The sequence below is a fragment of the Leguminivora glycinivorella genome, chromosome 3 (assembly GCF_023078275.1).
Source record: "Leguminivora glycinivorella isolate SPB_JAAS2020 chromosome 3, LegGlyc_1.1, whole genome shotgun sequence".
Taxonomy (NCBI): Eukaryota; Metazoa; Arthropoda; class Insecta; order Lepidoptera; family Tortricidae; genus Leguminivora; species Leguminivora glycinivorella.
The window spans coordinates 8,088,303-8,114,584 of NC_062973.1; the positions used below are offsets into that span (position 1 = coordinate 8,088,303).

General features: G+C 36.2%; 1 protein-coding gene across 11 annotated transcripts in view; it reads right to left on the minus strand.

Moving 5' to 3' along the window:
• LOC125242626 (calcium-activated potassium channel slowpoke) overlaps nt 1-26,282 on the minus strand; it is a 114,271-nt gene that overhangs the window by 52,872 nt on the left and 35,117 nt on the right. The window lies entirely within an intron of this gene.

Below are 26,282 nucleotides of genomic sequence, written 5' to 3' on the forward strand. Positions count from 1 at the left end.
ACATTATTGCGTATCAGCATCCCGCTCAGTATTCGGAAAATTTCGTATATCGGATTATTCCGAAAAGCATTCGGATTCGTCTAACGATTTTAACATTGAGGATGAAATAAAACGAGGACTTACTGGTGAAACCCGATAAATCGAGATAATACGAAAACTGGGTTAAATAACATGTCAATTCAGTTGTCAGTTATGCGTAACGCAGTCATCTAGGTATATATCACTCTTGCATATTAGTGCGTCGAAGATATTAGCGTGTCGTTTGCTATGGGACGTAAACGATTGATAATGTTGGCTAGGCGCCCAGGCCCCGTAGCCGAATGGCATTTCTCCGACGCCAAACGAAAGCGATACGCCGCTGGCTCTGTCGCGCCAATACGCAAGCGCGATAGAGATAGATATCTACTAGCGCTTCGTTTCGTGAGCGTTTCGTGAGCGATTGTGCCATTCGGCTAGCCACCCAGGTATTCTTGGTCAGGTAGAGTTCATTTTCATTACACTTGAGTGTATTAGACTACAGTTCGCTTTCGTTAGTAAATCACACGTCATTTAAATATCCTGCCACTACTGCACTGTTATTTACGAGTCGTTTTTATGCCATGAAGATAAACATGCGTGCAGCCATATTAATAAACTTAAACGCTGGGCAAATACAAGATGTTAGAGTAAATAAAGTGAGGTCGAATTGCAATTACTTTTTGAGTTAGTGTGAAAATTGTTTTCACGTATATTTAAATTTACAGGATTTTGTTTAACTTGCAATATTTTTCAGTTTCCTCATTTATATAGAGGCTAAGAAAGGTTTACACGTTCCCGGTGCTCAATTTCGAACAGCAAATTTTATCGCCATTTGTTACGAATCTCTTCTTTTCGCACTGGTGTCGTAATAAAACTATCGAATTGTTTCGTTTAGCCTTCAATACATAGTAAGTACATATTACGAAATCGCTACGAGTGACTAAGATCTAACCCATTTCCAGTTCTTAAGAACTAAATCAATAAGCCTCATGACAAGTGTCGGATGAGAGCAGTTAGCTCCGTCCCAGCTTTGAGAAAAAGCTCCGCAAGATGGCCACTTCGCTCTAGACTGTTCACAAGAGGCTTTACACGTGCATTGGCATGTGTCCAGTGTAATCTGACCTCTTGATTCACCCCCTCCCATCTTCTTGATTCTGGTACAATCTGTATCGTAGTTGCGTTTTTGTCACTCGTCACTTTCGCACTAACATACTTTATTAGAACGTGACATAGTACCTTGTTTGCTCTAACTCTCTCTATCGCTCTTCCGCTTGGCGCGACAGAGACAGTTGCGTTACGATCGTCGCTTCGGCTAGGCCGGCCTGCCGGTGAATTAGGTTACAAAAAGAATCGTAGTTAGTTCTGAGTACGTAACCAAATACACAAACGCTTACAATAATATCGTTATTGTGGCTATCGATCTCTATCGCTTTTCCGTATTGGTGTGACAGAACTGCGTTTCGATCGGCGTCTAGTGTCAACGATTGTCATTTCGGCTACCTACGCCGGCTGGTTCACTCATGGATAAGATAAAGCCATCGCGCTTTATGAATATGATCGGAACACTTATCTGCCGCGTCTCGCTGACTCGACTTTTCATGCATACGTACTTATACGTTTGTCTGTATTATCTCTTTGATTTTCCTGCAGTGAAGGAATAGTACATTACATCAGAGGCCGGGAAAATGAGGATTTCCGGCCAAGTGGGTATATACGGCCGAGCGAGCGTGCGAGCGAGGCCGGATAGGGATACGAGGCCGGGAATCCGTTTTCACGCCGAGGCATGTATAGTGCTTTTCTCAAACATACAATGAAATAAAAAAATGCTCTAAAGGACCATATTTTATTAAAAAAAGTTACTTTGCAGGCCTAGGCCTAAAAAATAATATGAAATCCCTTTACAGTCCTCTCGAGTTGTTGCGCCCAAAAAGCGATACTTCCCAGCCCATTTTAAGGAACGTAAAGACAATATTTCATTGCATGTTTGAGAAAACGATATTGTTCCTTAAACTTGCTGTTTGACCGTCTCGGATAATATTTAGATAACAAATACCTACATAATAGGTACGAAATTATTCTTGTTAAAAGTTACACGAGAAATGTAAGAGCTACGGCTTAACAATGATTAAGAGTTTTAAATGATTCACGGTCAGTTTCATTAGACTTATATTGACCGGGATATAGGCCGTGATTACCTTTTCGATTTTTATTGAGGTCCCGATATAAAAATCAAAAAGGTACCTAATCACGGTCTATATCCCGGTCAATATAAGTTTAGCAATGATTATTTTGAATAATTAAAGTACTCACTTATTTTACCGATATGATCTCAATGCCGAATTTACTGAAAACTTTCTCCACCTCCTCTATCTGCCCAACAATATTTAGCAATATTTTTGTGCGTGTACCTACTCTATGTAGTCGATTTGATTGTTTTTATTTTATACATAAACGTGCACATTCTCGTATTCCAAAGGTAGGTACGTATATTGTCTTTTATTACCTAAAAACAATCGTAGGTAAGGTAAAGATAGTTGAAAAATTACTGACAAGGATTAATTAAAATTAAAGTACCTAGTTGTGCTCAAGGAGGTACGAGAATACTAAGGAATCTTAGGACGATGATGATGTTCAAGCAAATGTCTAAGCTGCTATTTCAGCGTCTACATTTCCACGTGTCAGGCTCTGAATATTTGAAGTCTCCCGAAATAGCGGCAAAGCCTTCGCCATGGTAATCGCATCAGCGAGGCTGTACCCGTCAATAGATTACTGGAATCCAAAAAAAGTACTTTTAAAAGGCTCTTAAAAAAACATCTCTTGGATACTCTATAATAACCACTCAATTGCTCTAAAATTTTCAATGGCCTCTATTGTCAAGTAAAATAAAGGTGACAGCTGGTAACTAGAGCTACCAAAAGCAACTGAGTGGTTATGCGATCCTGCCTTCTTCAAACTAAGTACATAACACATTTAGAAGTTATATATATTAATTTGTATATTTAACTATATTTAATAAGAAAACTGTATAAAAGAGACTGAAACGACTCCACAGTCAAACTAATTGTAGTTTTGTGGAGCATTGTATTTAAGTTATGTTTTGTAATTCTGAGTATAATAAATAAATAAATAAATAAATAAATAAATAATAAAATAAAAAACCTAAACTGCGAAATTTTAACTATCGCGTGGAAAGTCGAGAGCGCGTACGTATTGGGGCGACTGCCTCTCGGCCAGCAGTGTAACTTGAGATTTCATACCCTTTTGAGTACTTAAATAGGTACTAACTACATATATTTTTTATTGACTGAGCGTAAGTGAATATCTCTGTTTCAGGTGGGAAAATATACTTTAGAGCGGTGAATGTTTTCATCTAAAATTCGAATACTTTTTCAGTTTAATCTTGGAATTTTTTTATTGTCACAAGTTTGCGAAAAACCTGCTTCATTTTAGTAGATTTATTCACTCCTGAAGCTCATCAACCCCTTCTGTATAATGTAGTGGTTGGCTAAGAGTGCCACGATAGGCATTTCGTTTTGTTACTCACCGGCGGGTAGCGATAGGATTTTTTTATAAATGCTTCAGCCGCTTCTGCGTATTGCGCAGGGACTACGTACACATTGAAGTATTTGGGGCAAAATGTCTGTGTATAAGTACATAAAGGTATAAATTATAATCTCAGATTTTCGTAAGCAAGGAGTGACGGATCTTAAAAGGGATTTTCAAATTTGTCGTAAAATGTCACGTTATTTAAATAATCACTAATATAATATGTACTTACCTACATATGTATCTACTATGGCAGATAAATGATTTATATATACTCGTATTGTAGCTGAAAAATGTTCCTAAACCATAAACGATAATACCTAAAATAACAGCCTTGCAAAGCACGCCCATGGCAGTGTCTCGAGTCAGGGTCAGTTCCGCTCGTAAACTTATAAAGGCCAGGGAAGTGGCTGTTTACAGCCACAGCCATAAATTCAGGTTAAAAAATGGCTACCGACTTCAAACGGAACTGAAAATGAATCATGACTTCGTTATAAGGTTTGGAGATGCGAATCTTACAATTTTTTTTTGTTCTGAAAGTTAATGTGAAGCGTTGATGCAGTGGTTTTCAAATAGGGAACTTGACTGTACTTAAAATAAAATATTTTATACCATGCACGAAATAAAGCACCAGAATAAATATAAGAAAAACATTGATAGAAGTTATTTTTAAATCCAATTTATATTTAATAAGTCAGGTAGAAATATATAGAGGTAAAGTAACCGAGCTGACCGTGACGTCACTCAATTCGATTTCATATTAATTCCATATTAGCAAGACGGTTGAAATTCGTTTTGACAGTTCTTAAAAAGAAGCTGATTTGACTATGAGGCAAGTGCAACTTGACTGAACTTAAAATAAAATATTATATACTATGCACGAAATAAAGCATCAGATAATTATAAGAAAAACAGGGACAGAAATTATATTTAACTCCAATTTATATTTTATAAATCAGATAGAAATATATTAAGTAAATCAGTTGACCGTAACATCACTCAATTCAATTTCATATTAATTCCATATTAGCAAGACGTTCAAAATCGTTTTGACAGTTCTTAAAAAGAAGCTGATTTGACTATTAGGAGGAAAGTAGCCTATTGTATCCTCTTCATGGACTATCTATATACCAGAATATAAAACACTCATTCCTACACTACCACATTTTTTTCACTAAATGATTTATTATACACGAGTGTTTACATAAAGTCAAAGTTATTTATTTTGCAAACCTCAAAAACTGCCACCAAATAGTATTTATAGGCATTCGCGGTCAAAAACACTGCCTACCATACCAAAATATTAAAAACTGAGTTCGATATCAAAATATATTTTCACGCAAAGAAAATAAACACATTAACATAACCACTAAATAAAATATTTATTACCACCTCATGAGTGTAAACAAACTTGTGCGGCTAGTAAAAGAAACAGATAGGTAAATATAGTAATAATTAATCACACTTTTTAACGCTGCTGTAAATTTTTATATATGTGATGCATTTTGGCTAAAGTTGTTACATGAAGATTTACAACGGAAAGCTTAAAAAATACTTGAATCATTTAGGTAATTGTTTGCAGCGACAAAGTGAGACATTTTGTCTGTTGCGGACACATATTTTCTAAATTATTACAAAAATAGTACTATCAGCTGCGAAAGTGGATGGCGAATTTATCAACGAATTCATTTCTAATTTCTCCATGCACTTTTGCAGCTGATAGTACCTAATTTTCACCTGCACCCATCAGGCCATAAAACATAGTGACACTTCCTTTTTTAACCGCCTTCCAAATCTCAAAGGAAGGGGTTATCAAGTCGTCTGTATGTTTTTTTTTTTTTTTTAATGTTTGTTCCTCGATATCTCCGTCGTTACTAGACCGATTTTTTTTTTATTCAATGTATATGCATACAGATTGGTCCCATTTTTCTCAGAACCCAGTTCTGATGATGGGATCCTGGAGAAATCGAGGGAACTCCTCAAATCTGAAAGGCATACATATGGTGATTTTTGTGTTTTTAAAGGAACAGCATGCATTTACGTACGGAACAGTGACATTTGCTGCAGTGGAACTCCTGATGATGGTCAGAATGGAACTCCTCAAATCTGAACGGCACATTTATAGTGACTTTGGTATTTTTATAAGAACAGCATGCACTTACGTCCAGAACAGTGATATTTGGTGCAGTAGAATTGCTGATGATGGTCAGAACGGAACTCCTCAAATCTGAACGTCACCCTTATAGTGACTTTGGTATTTTTATAAGAACAGCATGCACTTACGTCCAGAACAGTGACATTTGGTGCAGTGGAACTGCTGATGAAGAGTGAGCCGCCCCTGGTTAGAGTTCCGTTCTGATAATCATTGTCATCTGTAAGTACTTCAGAATCATCCAGATTTCAAAATTGGTTCAGAAATGACGGAGATATCGAATAACAAACATTAAAAAATATACAGACGAATTGATAACATAATCCAACATTTGAAAGTATTTATCACCAGAACCCCAAAGGAAGGCGGTTTTTTTTTTCTTAAAATTATTGAACATTGCTTCGTCTGTACTTAATTGCAATATAGGTAGGTATGTTTAAGAGGATCGTTGACTAATCGCAAATCTATGTTAAAATAGGAGCCGACGAAAAATAAATATTTCAACAAACCGTCACAATGTCTCCACGCGAATCTGATGAAAAATTACGTCAAAGGGCATTGACACCATCAATGTTTTACTGCCCTCGGGAGGGAACTGAATAATTGTAAACAGATGCACCGAAGGCCACAATTGACGGCTTGTTTAGAGTTGGTGCCGTAAAGCCCGTAACTCATTTGCGTTGCGGACTGAGAGGAAATAAAAGTGAACTGCCCATAGTCAAAATATTTATCATTTCGATGAATTTCGCCTTTCCAAAGTCTATGGAAGACTGTGAATTAAAATTTTGAAAAACAATTTAAGAGCTTGATGTTTGGAATCTAGTGACCATTGACGCTTGCAGTTCTCTTAGATGAATTTAAATGCCTATTTAGCGAAGATATTACTGAACGAAATCCACGAAATCGAGTGATCGAAGTTCAAAAACCGGCCCTCTGTTCCAACTCTAAAATTGAAATTTCTAATAGGTTCTTGTTTTATTTTCGTCTGGCGGAGAAAAACAAATCAATCACTGTGGCATGAACTTGTCATGGCTGAATTTTCAAAGTAATATCTATTTGTCATTCTCTCCGGAGCGATCGCGACCCGTTTCAACGTGACAATAACAATTTCTTTGCATTTCTGCGGCTTGTTGTAGAAGCAAAGTATGGTTCGATCACGTAAACATCACTGAAAATGTATTTCATTGTATTGATTAATTGACATAGAAAAATATAAGTACCTAAGTAATTCGCACTACTCGACGCTAGATGTCGACTACGAAATAACTCGCGTTTCATACTTTTTCCTTACTTAAGTATCTTATTTTAGACTTTTTTTTTGTATTTGTACTTTTTATATTTAGTGTAGTTCTTGGTTGTAATTCGACATTTAGAGACCTTCTACATCTCTAATTAATTGTATAGAGTTAACTTTAGTTAGAACTTAGAATTAGTATATAATAGTATCAATTGTAATTTCAATTCAATTTTAAATATTTTCTAAATATGTACATGTGACGTGTAAAAGTGCCCCTGTGGCCTATTTGCTGAATAAATTATTTTGATTTTGATTTTTTGATTTTCTATGGTTTTGAGAAAGTGAACAATTACATACATTTTCCGTGATAGTTTACGTACTCAGGCTAGTTGGACCAGCAATATATGCGAATTGCCATTTTACTTCTTCCTAGCGTTATTCCAGCATTTTACCACGGCTCATGAGTCATTGCCAGGTTATTTTTTTTTTCACCACACCAACTGGTAAAGGCTTACTTTGCTATTCGAAAACAGAGAGCAAAATTGCATTTTATCCACAAGAGTGCAAAGTAATTTAATACAAATTTTAACTTAATATCCTGAGCTGGCTGGCAGAATTTACCTTATTTTGAATCATAAATATTGAATAAATTGATAGATTTGATTTAGTCTGATGTTTTATAGTCAGTATTTTTTTCGTATTGGTGTGGTGAAAATTTTTGTGTTTCACTCGGTGGCAAAGTTTGTTTAACCTTCCTGAAACCCTCGTAACGCTAGATTCCACTTTTTGAATAAAATATCGGAATCTTTCGGTCGGGTATCAATTGGCACGTGCGGAAACAACAACTTTGCCCTCTTGTAAAACAAATAACTATTATGTGAATCAAGATCAGTAGGTACCTACCACTCGCAAGGACCACTGGTCTCCTTGGTTTGACTGAAAGCTACTCGAGCGTCCGAACATTTCATCGACCCGGCAAAGCATGATTTATAAATCACTGAACAATTACTGTTCAAATCACTGAGCCAGTATTCTGTGGGTAGGTAGTTACAGGCCTAAGCTTTTAAAAATTGCGTTTGAAAATTTTATAAAAATGTCATGCCAGTGACCTGACATCGATCGTACAGTCAACCAATTGGAACCCTAGGCCACTGTAGAACTATGTCATAGTGACGTTATAAATCAGATTGTAAGAACTCTCTTACTGCTTGTCATTTTGACATGGTTGTAGAGTGGCCTAGGGTTCCAATTGGTTGACTGTACTTACTATTATAGATTATAGAAGAGGTGTTTCGAAAAACACCTAACTAAATATACTTATTTGGAAGCCCTAGATTGGTTTTCAATCGAACGTACCTGTAACAAAAGATAATATTTTTTTAAAGTGATAATTAGTAAAATAAAATATTCTAAGAACACAAATAAATCTACTAAACTACTTATTTGTAAATATTGAACTCCAAATAGACATCTAAGGAAGGTGCCAAATTGGATAGCAGACTATTTATGCTTGTCTCATCAGAGGTCCTTTTCTCGTCGTTCAACACTCCTAATCCCAGTAGCAATTCTGAATACGCAAAAACCTTTTTAAAGGCTTTATTGCCGTAGTAATCCATGTAATCATCCGCTGTAAAGGCACAATGGTCAATAACGCAGCGGTAAAAAGACACGACCAGTCTGTTATGCCGTACAAAAGGCCTATGTCATTTTGGGAGGGAGTCTGTTAGGCCATTTAGTGGTTTTGAGAATGGTCCTTTGGGGCCGTGTGATATGAGTAATCTGCATTTGATTCATGATTTGGATTCATTTGGTAATATAGGTCTTCCAATTCGAAATACCTCGGTACAGTTACCGGCAATAATATCTGACACAAATGACACAATCTTATTTCTAGAGCCAGACAACAGTGTGTCAGATATTTATGTAGCCTTCTTTTTGTACGATCTTATTGCCGGTGACTGTATTCAGCCTATCAAAAAGCTTGGTCACATTTTCTTTTACAGAAATTTGTACATACCTATATGTATATTACCTACTATTGACACTCTAGACTCTTTAAGGGAAAAAAGCAAGAAAAATGATGATGTGAAAGCTATTTGTAATATTAGTAGAAGCGCAGCTTGCATTAGACAGTCGCTATAAATTTCTAACTCTACAAAGTCCGCTTCATTTTAGTCCGAAACAGCCGCAAAATTCGCGTTTACCGGTAAATAATTAAATTAGAGAGCGCGTGTAGAGGCGTTTTTGAGCGCATTAATTATACCGTGCGTCCTGATGTCGCGCGGGTAAATATAGCGCGGCGAATATAGAGCACTCACATGTCGCGGCTCCGACATAGAGTCACTATGTAGAGGCGACACCTCAGACGTATTCTGTCTTTGTATGTAATTCCTTCTGTTTTTAGGGTTCCGTAGTCAACTAGGAACCCTTATAGTTTCGCCATGTCTGTCTGTCCGTCCGTCCGTCCGTCCGTCCGTCCGCGGATAATCTCAGTAACTGTTAGCACTAGAAAGCTCTCTAACTTTTGAACCATATGTTTAAAAAATATGAAAAAAATCACAAAAGTAGAACTTTCTAAAGACTTTCTAGGAAAATAAGGTTCAGTAGTACTCGTTTCCGTGGCCTATAGATACCTGCAAGTCTAGAACCAGAAGTGAAACATGCATTCTCGAGCACACTTCGCATCCTCGTTGAGCTGAGTCTGTTTTGATATTTGGCCTTAGTTATATTTTGTCCAAGTATATGCATTAATTTAGTTCCCTAACTAACAAACTAAGAACATGCTCGTTGACTGTGTCAAACGCAGGTTATATTTATACATTACCGTTTGAAAAACTTTATACTACTATGGTGAAAATCATTCAAAATTCGACAGTCCCGTTAGTGAGGGAAGATCCACAGAATTTACACAAAGAACTTTTCTGAATTTTACATTAGTTCCACCTAAAAAGAGCACCGAGAGCTGGTCCTGTCTATATGGACTTATAAGCCTAAAAGCAACAGTGAAACAAAAGAAAAAAAGCTACACGTACAAAAAATAACAACAGAAAATTATTATTTATTATCGAATGAATAAACAGAATATTTGTCAAATCCGTCTCACCCTACTTTATTAACGCTTATCTCTCTCATCTAGCCGCGAGAACTATGACCCAATTAATCTCACGTGAACTGGCAGCGTCCTTGTGAAGAGGTTATCACAAGGCAGCGAAATGGGAGCGCTGTTGTTTACTTACGCAAAAAAGAATAAAAATCTGGCCGATTTGGGTTGTCTTATGATCAAATACGTTTAGGCACCTCCATAGGGTAGGGCAGTTAAATAGGGTAAGCATTGTCCTCAGATAATATTAACCCTTTGGTAATTTTTCTAATGAGGAAGCAAACTGTCATTTTATCATGCCAAGTAGCGCCACCGTAACCGCCTGCTGTCACTGTCAGATCACTTTTTTCAGGGCTTTTTTTGACATGACAAATTTGCAACACATGCTGTATTCCTTATGCGTCTAACCAAAAAGAGTAGAAATTAAACAGTGGTAACATCATAGTGTCGTCCCGTTTTTTCAGACATAAGTATTTATTTATTTATTTAAACTTTATTGCACAGTAATAATATACAGTTACAAAAGGCGGACTTAATGCTACATGGCATTCTCTACCAGTCAACCTTTAGGCCAAACAGAGAAGACCAAAAAAGGTGCGGGATATGTAAAGAACACTAAAGACTTGATTTTATTGGACTACGTTATAGAAAAAAAAACCGGCCAAGTGCGAGTCGGACTCGCCCACCGAGGGTTCCGTACAAACTTTCTTTCAAACTACCTAGTAAAAATAATCTCATACTTTCATATAACTCTAATGACTTGACTAGAAGACAAAAGTATAGGCACTAATGAGTATTATAGTGTATAGCGCCATCTCCCGGTCAATTTGCTAACTAATTTGCGCGACCTGGTTTTTCAGGGCTAATTCTTTATAATGTTAACCGATTTAAACAGTTTTTACTTTATTGGACAGAAGATGGTTTACGTAACATCTCGTATTAATTTGAAGTACGATATACATCCGCAAGGGTGGGTAAATTGAAAGTAAAAATCTGAAAAGTTTTTTGTGAATAAAAAAAAAAGTATTCAAAATACAAACACCCCATATAACCATAATCGGTCGCCGTTCCTACGCAAATCCTCCTATTTTGTGTACACACAGGTCTTCGGGTCTCAATGTTTAGTCGCAGTACGGTTGACGTTTAGTCGCGGCGACCCAAATGGGGACGATTGGTAACAGGCAAGAAATAAAATCATTTGACATTAAAATGTAATGGCGTAAGAATTTGATAAAGGTAAATATTGTTTACATTTGTATTATGTATAATGTGGGCTAATTACCAAGGCCAATTAAATTGCTCGAGTTATTTCATAAAATAAGTCTAAATTTATCAACGCGCCATCAATTTACCTCAGTTTAACCAGCAATAATATTATTGACTACTCGGTGTTTGTGTTTATAACTATTTGATTGGTGAAGTTTTAGTGCTGTGGTGTATATACTATACTGAAATAATAAAAATAATGCCTAGAAAACCAACAAAGTTGTTAAAATATGGATTAAGACTGGGTAATATTCTATGTAAAAAACAGTCGCCAAACGGTCACCAAAACGGTCGCAAAATGGTCGCAGCGTACACGCGTGACCGAAAGCAGTGAATATTTATAAGATTTTCAAGATGGATTCTTGTATTCATTTTTTCCAGGTATCCTCAAACTTTATTAACATTAAGTACATGTTTTGTTACAGATTTCGCATTTCACAAAAATATGCGGAAATAAGGGAAATTTAAAAGTCTCTAAAATTGGGCTTATGGTTGTGGGGGCAATGTTCACGGATTATGTATTGTCTCAAGTGACATGGAAGGGCAACAAAACATGCCCCAAAATGCCCTTTTCCAGATTTATCAGAATAAGAGTAATTATTTATAAAATATTAAAATTAGCAGACAGCACTTGCTCTATGCAAGAGGCGGACCATTTTATCCAGAATAGTGTTATAAAGCACAGTGTTCAAAGGACTAAGCGAAAATCGTGAGTATTTTTGACTAATTTATAAAGACTTTTTCTTTTTTTTAACAAATTTGCCTACATTAAAACCATATTAAAACAATGTAAAATAGTCGTGGTTTGAAGCTATAAATAATTATTTAGACTCTAAAGCGGAGTGAGGGACTCATAATACGAAAAAGAATCATTTTTCGTGTTTCACAATGCACATGCAATTAATTGATTGATAAAGAAAGCCTCAAGGCGTTTAGTCTGCCATATGTACCCCTTTTTTGGAAGAAGTGGTACAAATGGCGGACTAAACGTCTTGATTTACAATTAACATAGTTACCACGTCCAAAACTAAACTTTCGTGAGACATATTTAAATATAAATGGCTGTACTTACTCACGTTAATACGAGTATATTGCGATTGCTGACATATTTCGAATCATTTGGACATGTCGCCAATCACAACATATTAATCTGGACACATCCCTATATTTCTATAATGTTTCACATTGCCACAATTTACCTTTCTTTTCAGATCCACTCAATTAAAGGAAACGCAAAGGAAAACAAATACAGAAGGGACTGAATAGGGGATATTGCATAACTCTGCGTGGAGGCACTCGGACGGATGGTTGTGAATTGTGATGTACATACATACTGTGTGGAAAGGTAAGTCGGGCCCTGAAGAAAATCTACCTTAATTCTTTATAGATCAGTCAATGAATGCTCAAAAGGCGAGTCTAGGTGGAATGGCCGAAAGCAGAAAGTTTCACTACGGGATGTTACTTATTAGGGATAGCATAGAGAAAAATTATATTCCTCTATGGGGATAGTCAAGAGACATACATACTAAAAGTTCTAGGACTTTGGACCTGTGATTGAAGAGGGGGGGATGAAAAAGGTCCCATTTTTTTTGCTTTTTTTCTCATATTTCAAAAATTATGCGTCATACGAAATTTCAGTTTACGACAGTTTGAAAGCTTATAAAATTCTCTATGACTTTGATCTAGAAATTTCCTGCCTTCTAGGCCAATTTTTTTTTTATGTATAGCTAATTGTATTGTTACCTGTTGTGTAAATGCATTTGTACAGCTATGGTACCTAATACAATCAAGTTCATTAAATACCTATATATTTTACAAGTTTATCACATACATTTGTTGTTCCATTTCGTTCACTGAAAAAATTGCTAAAATTGTAATTTTTTTAAAGTCGTACGGTACATGACACATAACATAAGCATATGTATTATGAAAGGTAATTGAATGGTCTACAAGATTTTTTAAGAAAACTTTTGTCTCAGATAAATAGATTTCAAGATATGGAGCAATGTATGTAGCAAGAAGTGGGAGGATGACAATGGTTAAGAATAGAAAAAAGTTTCTAAATCAAAGTTATAGAGAATTTTATAAGCTTTCAAAGTTTCGTAAACCAAAACTTCGTATGACGCATAGTTTTTGAAATATAAGCAAAAACCAAAAAAATGGGACCTTTTTCACCCCCCCTCCCCTCTTCGAGCTCAGGTCCAAAGTCCAAGGGCTTCTAGTATGTATGTCTTCTGACTATCCCTAACAATATCTCGTAGTGAAACTTTCTGCTTTCGGCCATTCCATCTAGAATCGTTCGTTGACCAAGCTATTAAGCTGGCTCGTTTTACTTAAAGAAGAGAATCCTTTATTTTAAAAATAAATAAGTAAAACTGCATTTAATTTTTTTCCAAAACTCGCTTGTCTCGACGGGACTCGAGCTAACTAAAGTAAAATAAAAATACACGCTATTTTATCATGTTAATCGCTAGCAATTAGCATCACTATTCAAGATAAAATTTCTCTAATTAACATTTTGCTCTTAAAGATGAAAATGATCTTTAAATCTAAATAATATTATCTTTATTTTACTCTCAATTTAAACTCTTCCGGAGTTTTAGAAAACCCTTGAATATAGTTTTGTTTCTTTATAAAAATAAAGGAATGTCATTTTTAAGTATGATGAGCCAGCATAAGGGTCCCCCCACATCTAGCGTCTCGCGAGCGTCGCGTCGGGCCAACTGTATGGGCAAAGCCTGACGCTGCGTCGACGTCGCGTCGACGCGACGTCTTTTTCCATACAGTTGGCCCGACGCGACGCTCGCGAGACGCTAGATGTGGGGGGACCCTAAGGATTTCTGGTAAGTAGTTTTCTTTGAGGGCCTGACTTTTATTTCCACCATACAGCCTGGCAATAAAGAGTTGGAAATAATAATAACCACCGTCTATATAAATCGTTTTGCGTGTGGCAATTATTGAGTCAGTTTTGTATGGGAAAAGTAAAAGTGTTGCTATGATTAAAAAAATAGTTCCATTTCTACTCTTTTTTGCCTGGCTGTAAGAGTTTTTTAACGACTGTTAAGTATTTGAATTTTATATCCTATGACTAATATTAGCAAATATTAAAGATCATTTAAATCCTACACTTACGTGTAGGTAATTTTATGAGTGTTATCTTTAATATAACTAATTTGAAGCAATGTGATTGTTTTTAATTATTTTTGTTAAATATATTTGATTGAAATAAAATGTTTTCTTTATATATTACAACCTATAAGCAACATAATAACTCTAATAGGGAATTATCTATCCCATTCGTATATTTTTTTTAATACTACGTCGGTGGCAAACAAGCGTACGGCCCGCCTGATGTAAAGCGGTCACCGTAACCTATGGACGCCTGCAACTCAAACAGTGCCACATGTGCGTTGCGACCCCATTAGAAACCTGTACACTCCCTTTTGCTGTGTTAAGTACACAGCAAAAGGAGTTTACAAGTTCTAAGGGGGTTCGGGTTGCCGACGACTCAAAGGAAAATAGACGGGACAATTTAAGTTAGTTCCCTAAGTCCTCCCGTCATCAGCACACCGCACCCTCGCTGAGCTCTGGCAGCCTTACTCACCGGCAGGAACACAACACTATGAGTAGGGTCTAGTGCTATTTGGCTGCGGTCTTCTGTAAGGCTGAGGTACTACCCCAGTTGGGCTCTGCTCTAGATTCGAGCGAGACGATATCCGCTGTGCTGTGTCCTACCACACAAAGCGGAATATCATTCGCTATGCCCTACCTCCTACAAAAAATATGTGACCGTCGGGAACAAATGGGAATGAATCCTTCCTATTTTAAGTCCGCCGCGTCGAATTTTAATTAATCAATAAAGCAACTTTAAAAAACTAAGAATAAAGAAGACCTGCTGTTAAAACTTGTAGGTAAGATTATAATTAAAATAAAACTAAATGTATGATAAACAGAAAACTTAAAAAGGAAGGATTCATTCCCATTGATTCCTTCCCAGAGTGACTGAGTCCCACGGTAAGTTCAAGAACAAAAAATTAAGCTATTCTCTTCTGTTCCCGCCAGGATCGGGTGAAAATTTGGGTATCGCAACTCGTAATGGGATATAAGTAACAAAACTGATATTTGCGTAGGTAGATATTTAGGTTGTTTATTAAAGTGTTGACAATATAGGAAAGAACACCATTTCGTTATTGTTAACCATTGCAAAAACTTTGCATTTGATGTCGTCTAAATTATATTCTTTCGTTTCTTCAGTTTCATAATTCACCTCTGTAGCGTATATGCTAATGTATGATGATTTAAACGGTAACTCAAAAAAATTAAATTTGTTTCTTATATTTTTGCCGAAGACTTTAATTTTTTCTTCCACACAAGTAGCGTATTGCATTTCTGTTACATTTTCGTCAGTAGTTAGAAACCACTTGTCTTTATTATTTTTAGATATCGAGTATTTTTTACTAATTCTGACTGTTTTAAAAACTTTTTCTCCCGTTTCCAGTAAAGTTTCGTGTTTGAGGGCGGGATCTGATTGTGTGCAAGTAGAGGTTATATTCAATGTCAACATTTCTTGTATGGGATTCGCTACTTGCGCCAATGGTTTATCACCTTTTCGTAATAGGTTTTTAATCTTGTAAAGCATAGATTCAAAAGGATAGGCACTAAGAGAAGGCAGTGAACCGAATTTCATAACATCATTCACAACATGACATAAGTTGTGAATGTTGCTGCTTACAACATCTTGGCCGTAAAGTTCTGCAAATCTTTCGATGTAATCAACGTATAATTTTTGACTTATATGTCGGTAAGAACTGTACGTATCTGAGTAACAAATTGTGGTAGCACAGAACAGTATTAAGAAATGATGGTAAACTTCCAAAGGTAAATGTTCTTTTAGAATTACTGGTCCATAGTACAGCAAAAAATTCTTGAACTCTGTACCTTTCCAAAAGTGAAGAGAATCTAACTCCCTCAGTCTTCCTTGGTGGACTTCATATGGTGTGGTTGACTTTATTTGCATGAGTTTTCTTGAAATATTTTGTGTTTCCCTTGCTGACCATTTTGTGTGAAAATTGAAGCTGCCACTTGTCCATCCTAGCAAACATTTCTTCATTACGCCTAAATCTAATAAATGAAGACTATCTGCTATGGTGAAATCGTTAACAAGGTCTATTGGTAAATCTTCTATAGCACATCGTTCCTTGTGGTGATCGGGATCCAAGCGATTTCTAAATGAGTTATCGTTGCGTAAAGGCATATCCGTTCTAGGAAAATTCATATGACGACCTCGTCTATCAAAATCTCCGATAACTGTACATTTCATACATCCATGATAACTATTAAAGCCCACAGTACCTGCAATAATTAAAGATCGATAGGTAAATCAATGTGAAGCGTTATTCAGCTAGGTAATAGACTTAATAATGTCTCTGCTACTTATTTATTTAATATCAAGTAGGTACCTATTAGGTAGATTAGGTACAATCCGTACAATTAAGTTATCATGAGGTAAAGGCGTAAATACGTATTTTGAAGGAGCCATCTACGTAAAAGCTCCTGGCTGTGCTACCAATTTGGTTTAGCGAAATGTACTTAATTGTTCAGGAATACGAGAATGTAACTTCTCTACGGTCTTTATTATTTTGTTTAAAAATAAAAAATATTTAAAACAACCACAAACTCACCTTTTATATAGCATCTCGCGGGTGTATCGCATACAAAACAACGAATTTCGACGCTAATAATTCACCCTTGCATCTTAAATCCATCTCTGAGTAGTTTGAGGAATTCGTCTACAAACGGGCGCAGAAATGGTTCTAAGGGTGGTTTCCCACTACCGAAAAAGATTGCTACAACTATCGGTGACATATCTTAACCTTTTATTTTACACAAGATGGGCCAAAACTCTTTTTTTGTACTTCTTGCGATAGGCAACCCATCTATGTTAAATGTCAAAAATATATTAGACGGTAGGTTTCTCACTTGAGACAAAGCATTTTTTAGAGCTTGTTCTAACCCATAATACCAATATTCTCCATTTCCGATTGGCACAATATTGTTCCTTCTCGATGTTTTCAACAAAGTTCTACTGTCTGCAGGTAATATATCTTTTAATGCCAAACTGGAATTTTCTCTTAATATATGTAGCAATTCATTTAATGCGTTATGTGGTATTTGGTATTTCAGTGCCCATTGATGAATCTCTCCTCTTATACCAATAAGACTGATGTTTTCATTTAAATTTAATCGAGATCCATCATCTTCGTCGTCCGGGATCATATTATTTTGGTCTTCTATAGAGCAACTATTAATTTGCGGCATTTCACAATTGTCACTTGTTGAAGTAGTCGTCAGATTTTCATTAATATTACTATCAACATTAATTTCAGCGATCTGAACTTCTGTGTCATTTCTGCCTAAAAATAATTAAGGTTAGAATAATAATAACTACAATACAATAGAATACAAATACTCTTTATTACGCGCCTCAATACAGGAAACAATATAGTAAGATACACAACAACTTAAGTATCTTACTAAAGTAACTTACGCGTGTATACTTAACTAAAGTATAGAATCAACGTTATGAATAGGAATTTATTCTAGCATGCACTTCACAAGACATCTATTAATATCACAGTAAATACTCTATTTGATTTGATACCTACTTTTATTGTGCAAAGCAATACTACCTACACATCTTTTTTATCAATAAGAATTAAAAATTATATATCTAATACATTAAGTAACTATAAAGTGCTTACTTGTATTATCGTTCTGTACTTTTCTTAACTTTACCACATTTCTATAATCGTCGCGTCGTCGTTTATTATTATTTAATTCGCTCATATTTAAATGATTCAAAGCAACCAGTCCACAACTTCACAAAACAGTTTGAGAAACCTTCGTATTTCAGATTGTCATTTGCGGATACAGTGGTTTAGGAGCAGTTCGGTAACCAGACCTACACATGTGTGTACAAATTCTGTCAATGTCACTGTCAGAAACCGTTCTGACAGTGACAATGACAGCCACAAATTCGTCCACATGTTGTTACCGTTATGTGTGCAAACGTCGACTAATAAAGTGTCGTTAAAAGTCATTCTGACAGTGACATTGACAGCCACAAATTCGTACACATTTTGTTACCGTAACGAGTGCACACGACGACTACACTTTGTTATTGTAACAATACGGTCGCATTGTTTGCACGACGTTACCACGCGTTATGTCACATTTGACAGTTAGTTACTGATATGAAGATTTTGCGACTGAAATGGTTGTATGGGACGATTATATTTTTCCTGTAATATATAGCATAAAACCAATGTTTACTAAAATTTTCATAATTTTTCGTTGGTAAACTTCGGAGATAAGGGGGGGGGGAAACGGTATTTTTTTTTACATTTTCCTTCAAAATTCTTTTTTTTCCACAACAAAAAAATTATAAAAAATAGCTTATTTACGTTCAATTTGAGCTCTTTCCAACGATACCCCACTTGACCTAGTAACTTGAAATTTACAGTTTGCCCCCCTTTCATTTTGGCCATTTTCTACAATTAAAATTAATATATTTAAAAAAATTATACTTTCTATTTGTAGAGGTTTACAATGTTCACAACTATTCCAAATTTCAAGTTGATAGCATTAGTAGTTCTCGAGATATTTAGGAATGTGACAGACGGACAGACAGACGGACAGAGTCGCACCATAAGTGTTCCTGTTGTACCTTTTTGGTACGGAACCCTAAAAACATACATATAAGACATACCTTTGTGTCGATAGATATTTTTCAGTACAGATGGTGTTTTTTTTACGCACTAGTGCGAGAAGTGGTTCATTATATGCCAGGTCGAAACTTCGGAGGCTCATCTGTACTGAAAAACGTCGTATGATACACGTGCGAAAAGGAAATTCGTAACTCGTGTCGATTTAAAACACTCCCTTCGGTCGTGTTTTAATTTATCGCCACTCGTTTCGAACTTCCTTTTTTACGTACTTGTATCGTAATGTACTATTATTTTAAAGCACATAAAATTCGAATAAAATACACTGCTGACACGGGCCCGCTCACTGCTCAGTTCAGTCTGCGCCCAGCGCTCATAGACAGTGGACCTACGTTCGATAGTCCGGCGCACCGTGCTCTCGTAAGCGTAAGCAGCTAGATAGTTCTGAGAAGTGCTGTATAGGTACTGCGACTAAACAAATTTTGATCCTGTTGGTGGCAAACAGGCATACGGTCCGCCTGATTTTTACACATGCAATTTTATCCAAGAAATTTTACTTGAAATCTGATGAGAGTTTGAATTATTATTATATTTCGGGACCAGGGGAGGGGACCGATTTTTGAGTCTCACGCGTTCGAATTCAGAAAATTGTCACTGAAAATACTAAGCAATTCACTGTTTTCAACCGGTATTTTAGTGACAAATCCCATATGTGAGATTCAAAAACCGGCCCCCAGGATGAGGTTCTGGTTTTCATGGTGGAGTCAGGATATGGTCAACAAAACTGCTATTTTACTCATTATAACTCCACTATGTTTGGGCTTATTACATTTGGACTGATGAGCAGCGTCGATCTCGATGATGTCCAAGGTCACATGATCGAGTCAGGAAATGAATAACAGAACTGCTATTCTACTTATCGTAACTCGACCATGTTTGATCTCATTAGCCGGGCCAATAACACATGTAATTTTTTGCACACAGCTCAGCTCTTTGAAACTGTTTATTTTAAGTTACTTACAATTAGTAGGTACCATATAATAATAATATATTCTTATCTCTTGTAAACTTTACAAAAAAGTTAACACATGAAACCAAAAGAATTGTTACTAGCAATTAAATTCAAAACTATCAAGATCATTCTTGCCTGTGTGTTGCGTTACCGGTGGCTCGCGTACCGAGCGCCAACGCCATCTATCAATGGCTATTTCACGAAATTGATGAACGCTCTAAGGAATAAGGGCTCTTAGTGTAGTGGTTATGCCAGTCGACACTAGATGGCAGCATTAAAAAACACTGGGTTACACTGTATGACATTTTTTCATTTCATCATTAAGTAAATAGCATTCGTTATAAGTAAATAGTATACGTTAATTCGTCGCTCAGTTTTGCCGTGAAGGACGGACAAATAAATAGACACACACACACTTTCCCGTTTATAATATTAGTATGGATTAAAATAAACATTAAGTTAATAAAAACAAAATGCAGTATTATTGTGTGATACTTAAAACTTTCCTTGTTAGTATAAAACCCGGAGTTCTTAAAAAAAAAATAAGAAAGTAGAATCTTAGAGAAAGAAGTAAGCAGGTAAATAAAATCAAATAATCCATACTGATTAAACTGGAAAGTGTGTGTGTGTCTGTTTGTTTGTCCGTCTTTCAAGAGAAGCCGCGGGAAAAAAAGTAAATAAAAATGCAAAAAGATTGCGTGAGCCGAGATTCGAACTCACGACACTCATGGCGCAAACGGTTCCACCTAGAAGTCAAACCCGCTAGACCATTTGCACATTGTGAAAGACGGCGAATCTTCTGATTCTAATCACCAAATGCTAGTGCCGAAGTTTCGCGCGATGGATACGCGATGACCTTGAGCCATCGCCATCGCGTCGCGTCGCCCGTCGCTCACGCAAGACAGAGCGTAAACTCATTGTTTCTGCCGGTGAGTAAGGCAGCCAGAGCTCAACGAGGGAGGACCTACGGAACTAATTAGGAGAATAGATTGTCCTTTGAGTCGTCGGCACCCAGGCCCCTTCTAAGTACCTACAGGTTTGTACAAGTTTCTAATGAGTCGGCAACGCACATGTGCCACTCCTTGAGTGGCAGGCGTCCATAGGTTACAGTGACCGCTTTCCATCAGGCAGACCGTATGCCTGTTTCCCACCTACGTGGTACAAAAAAAACTGTCGTCGAATTCACCTTAAACATTAAAAACTAAGTCAAAATCGATTGATTCGTTCGGGAGCTATGATGCCACAGACAGACATGTCAAGCGTCAAACCTTAAATTATTATAAAACACTCCGTCGTGTTTGCGTTGGTGGTTAAAAACAAGAAACTTCCTTCAAAACTATAATAAAACACAACTTTCTATGAAAATTGGTCAAGTGCGAGTCGGATTTCGACATTTCCATACAAACAGGTCATGAGCGCCTGACGAAATGTAATGGCAACGTACATTAAATTTCGTACTTAGATTTCGCGTATATTTCGGAAACGATAAGAGATAGAGCAAAATGGACTTCTGATTTTGGTTGTCGATGGCACAATTTTTTTGTTTTCGTATATATACACCTTTTTTGGACCTATGTGGGCAATATTATGGTCAGTGAAGTTCTAAACGGTCTTAAGCGCCTCTTTTTTAGTAGGAACTTAAGTCATTTTGGAAAATGTTTTTTTTTTTAACAATTTCTATAACAAACGAAACCGAAATTAATTTCTTTATACCTGTCCAACGCGATTACAACATTTTAAGACGTTTAGTAACTACTTGCAGCGGCAGTGAGTGAAATTCGTAATCTGAGTTTTTTCTCTTAAGTCCGACTTACGCTTGGCTGTAGATTTCTAATAGGTTTTCCTGTAATCTACAGGTAGAGGGCTATCCTGTGTATTTTTTTGAAAATTTTACGCTAAGTAATTTCGGAGATAAGGGGGGGGAATGGTCATTTTTTGCGTATTTTCTTAAATTACTTCTAAATTACCAAAATAAAAAAAATAAAAAAATATACTTCAAATGCTTATAAAATGCTCTTTCATTTGATATGTAACACAATATAGTTTTAATAACTTTGATTTTTAATTTTCAATGTTACCCCCAAAAGTGGCCCCTGTGATTAAATTTCATTTAATTAAATTACATGTCCGTCTTTGGGCCACAGGTTTACATATGTGTGCTAATTTCAGGGTCCACTTTCGGAGAAATATATATAAATATATTTACCTAACTATTTAAGATACTAATAACTATAATAAATACATATTATTAATATATACAAATAAATTACATATTATAGATTTACACAAATATAATATAAATACATAAATATAAATATATACCTGCTCTAAATATACTTAGTCTTGAGACTTCTCAAAAAGATGTTTTCGCAGCCTGCGCTTGAATGTGAACTTAGATTCGGCTTGCCGTATATCAAGAAGTATTATTGATTTGAAAGGTACGACTCTACAATGTTGCCACATTGTAATTTCTACTCTTTTTGGTCAGACTCAGACTGCACCTATGGCGCTGCAGTTGCAGTGACAATCTGTCCTAAGCTTTCAGTGTGCCGCCTTATGAAACACTAATGAATAACCATAAGCAATAATAACGATGGATTGATTTAATGACCTACTTATTTGTAAATGTGTCCACTGATTTAAATTAAATTAAACGTCCGCAGAGAAGCCTTAGTATGATTTCTCGACATTGTCCTATATTTTGTCGTGTCCACTTGGCAGCATTTCTCCTTAAACAAATGATATTTAAACAGTTTTACATATTTATCTAAATTTATATGTTTTATATGGAATTCCCGGAAATGTACAACTTTATATTATATACATTTTACTTATTGTCAGTAAGTTATCATCTCTTATTATAGCCCGAGTTTGTCTTGTCCACTCTATCCATAAATCAGTTTGTTAATCTTTGCTATTAGAGTAAGCATTCCTGTGTGACAAGTCGGAAAACCCTGCTAGTAGAGATGAACGGTCAAATACGCGCCCGGTATTTGGCACATAAGCGCTATTGAGATGCGATCTGTAACGTGTCTGGAGCGATATCGAAACGTTCACAATCTTGTGATCTAATCTGAATTGATACGTCTTTATACCACACACATTTACTTTAGATACCAGTATAAACTCTCAAGAAGTGCAACGACGTCAAGCTCGTTTGATTTTTCCGCACTCTAAAGTTTCAAATTCGATTAGGTCTCGAATATCTCTATTGGATTAAACAGCTTCTTTCACGTCTTAAATTTATTGCAAATGTTTTTTTTTTGCGAGTGTGTGAGCTTTTTATATAAGTACACTTACAATAGGTACGTATACCTACATTACACACGACTTTAGTATACCTTTAATACCTAAAATAAAATGCTTTTGCATTGACCCGGATTAGCATTAGTGTCCTAATAACCAAAGATTATTTAGTAAACTAAAAGATCTAGGCTAGGCATGTTGAGGTTAGGTATTAACAGGTCATAAATTAGCATAACCGATTAGGAAAATGGCCAGTAATGGGTACACGGTCGGTCACACTGCATGTGCAGTAAAAGTTTATGGCCTACCACCCAATTACGTCGATGGCGTGCTAAGTATAGCTAGTCGACGGTGGTTAAGTGGGTAACTGCCTTTAAAAGAAACTTAATGTGTATTTAACGCCATCATATAAAAATCAACTGACTATTGGAAAGTAGGATATCTTATATTTTTAAATAGGATATCTTTTCTTACAAAATTATACTATATGGATGGCAAATGCATCAAGTTTAAAAAGTGTAGGTATGCAGTTTCGTTAAATTATTTAAGTACTAGTTTATACTTGTAATACCTTGTCAAAAAGTTGCGTTTAATCGAAGGACCATTTTACCAGAAGTCCAAATAATGAGAAGCAAACGCACCAACTGAAAGCACAGTCACAAACATACCTATGAGTATATCTCACTCATACTACTTCATTTCATTTCTTTCATTATAAAGAATACGTACATGATTGTGTTTGAGACTTGAGAACTAATACCAAGGATATAATAATACCAAGAATATAATATATGGTGTAATCTAGCTTAGAAATCGATATGCGGTTAACATAACGTTCCAAGTAACACACACTTGAACATCCTGCTCATACTTTGATCCCCGGGAACAATCCTTATAATATCAGCAGCTATTCAACGTCAGAATCGCTTATTTCGTAAGTTTCGTGGCTATCTCACCCTATCGCTCTTCGTAGTGGCGCAACAGAACCAGACTATACGTTTTGATAGCCACGTAGCATCAACGATTGTCACTTTGTCTACGCCGGCTGACTTTGAATCCCATTCGCCTACCATCTTATAAACCAGTTTATGAATAACCTGTCTCATGTAGTAGTTGCTACGGATTTCAAATATCAACATATACTGGTTGTGTGAGGCAAGCTTTGCGGCGGAGAAGAATCCTGAGGTTAGGTTAATCCTTTGATGTTAGATGAGGCAGTTAATGACGTAATATGATATGCGTCATCAGCTTAGAAGATTAGCGAGTTGCCCTACTTTAGGCACTGGTCCTACCGCGAGCTAGTAAGCTATGAGCTATCGGCTATAAAAACGAACAAAAGATAGTCGCTCCCGTGCAAATAAAAGAGACGGCGATGTTTATTGTTACTCGCCCAGCTGTGAGCTATCAAAATCGCCGTGTCTCTTTTATTTGCACGGGGGTGCTTATCTTTTGTTCGTTTTTATAACCGATAGCTCATAGCTTACTAGCTCGCGATGGGACCAGTGCCTTAGCCTTAGCTTAATTATTTTAAGATTTAAAAATAACATACGTTATTTAAAGCTATTACTCTTACTTTATTAGCTTTAATAATTCTTAACTTCATTTGTTATTTAGCGCCATATGTAGGTACATATTTAAACTATAGTAGGTAAACAATTTAGCTCCGTAAACAATATATAAATTATTCTGACTAAATATTCAAACCTATAAATACCAATATTACCAATACATAAAGCTTATTTAAATTAGTCTAACAATAAATGGTGGACTAGTGTTATATGGAGACAAGCTATTGTATAATAGTTTGGCGTTCTTTAGTAAAATTTATAGTAAATGTTTGGTTACCCAAATTAGAATCTTGTATTATCACCCGGAGCGTCATTTTGTCGCAACCGTTTGCCAAATGGACATAAAAAAATTCAATTCCGAATCACTTCACTTCTGCTCTTGTTATGATTGGCCACACTCCGAGGGGCCCATTTCTATCACGAAAAGTAAATCCACTGTGCCATATGTCAACACGTGATTCTCCCGAAAGTATGAAATAGGTATCAGTTTTTTCATGATTTCAGGTTTGGCCTGCTAGCTGTTTAGTTGGCCTACAACCACCCCTGGCTAAACATAAAAAGTATCCTGTATTGCATATCGAAAATATCGCATACTTTGAAAAAAACTTGTATCTTCTTCTGTCAATGAAAAGAAAAATGTAATAAGTATGTATGCAATGCATATAGACTTACTGCGTGAGGAGCAGTGTGAGATACGAGATTTTTTCAAAGTAGTGACGATATATGGCGGTGACATTCTGTTTCAAGGGAAAACCTTACCAGAAGGTGTCATTTGTGTAAGTTGTCTAATAGATAATTAAAAACTAGCTTTTGCCCGCGGCTTCACTCGCGTTAGAAAGAGACAAAAAGTAGCCTATGTCACTCTCCATCCCTTCAACTATCTCTACTAAAAAAATCACGTCAGTTCGCCACTCCGTGTTGCCGTGAAAGACGGACAAACAAACAGACACACACACTTTCCCATTTATAATATTAAGTATGGATTCTCCTGCCGGAACAAGTCACATAACCTACCTTTATTGTACTATCAGCTGCAAAAGTGCATGGAGAAATTATGAATCAATTCATTGATAAATTCGAAATGCACTTTTGCAGCTGTTAGTACATAATATAACCATATATCATAAATTGTAATCTACTTAGAAGCCTTGTATCGAAGTAGCAACCGGGGTGAGTGACACGGATCGATATTGGCAAAAAATGTGGGTGTGCACGCCATCAGTGCCAATTGGACGCCAGTAGTGATGACTGATGACATTCGTATTTACTACCGGCGACTAGTGGTTTTTTATTGTCTTGACTAGTAACTATTGTATGAAGAACATGGTGCAAATGTGGCGATAAACCAGTCTGTCTTACCCAATTATGCCCATTGGGTCGTTTTCGACCCACTGCAGAAAATTTTGAAGAAAA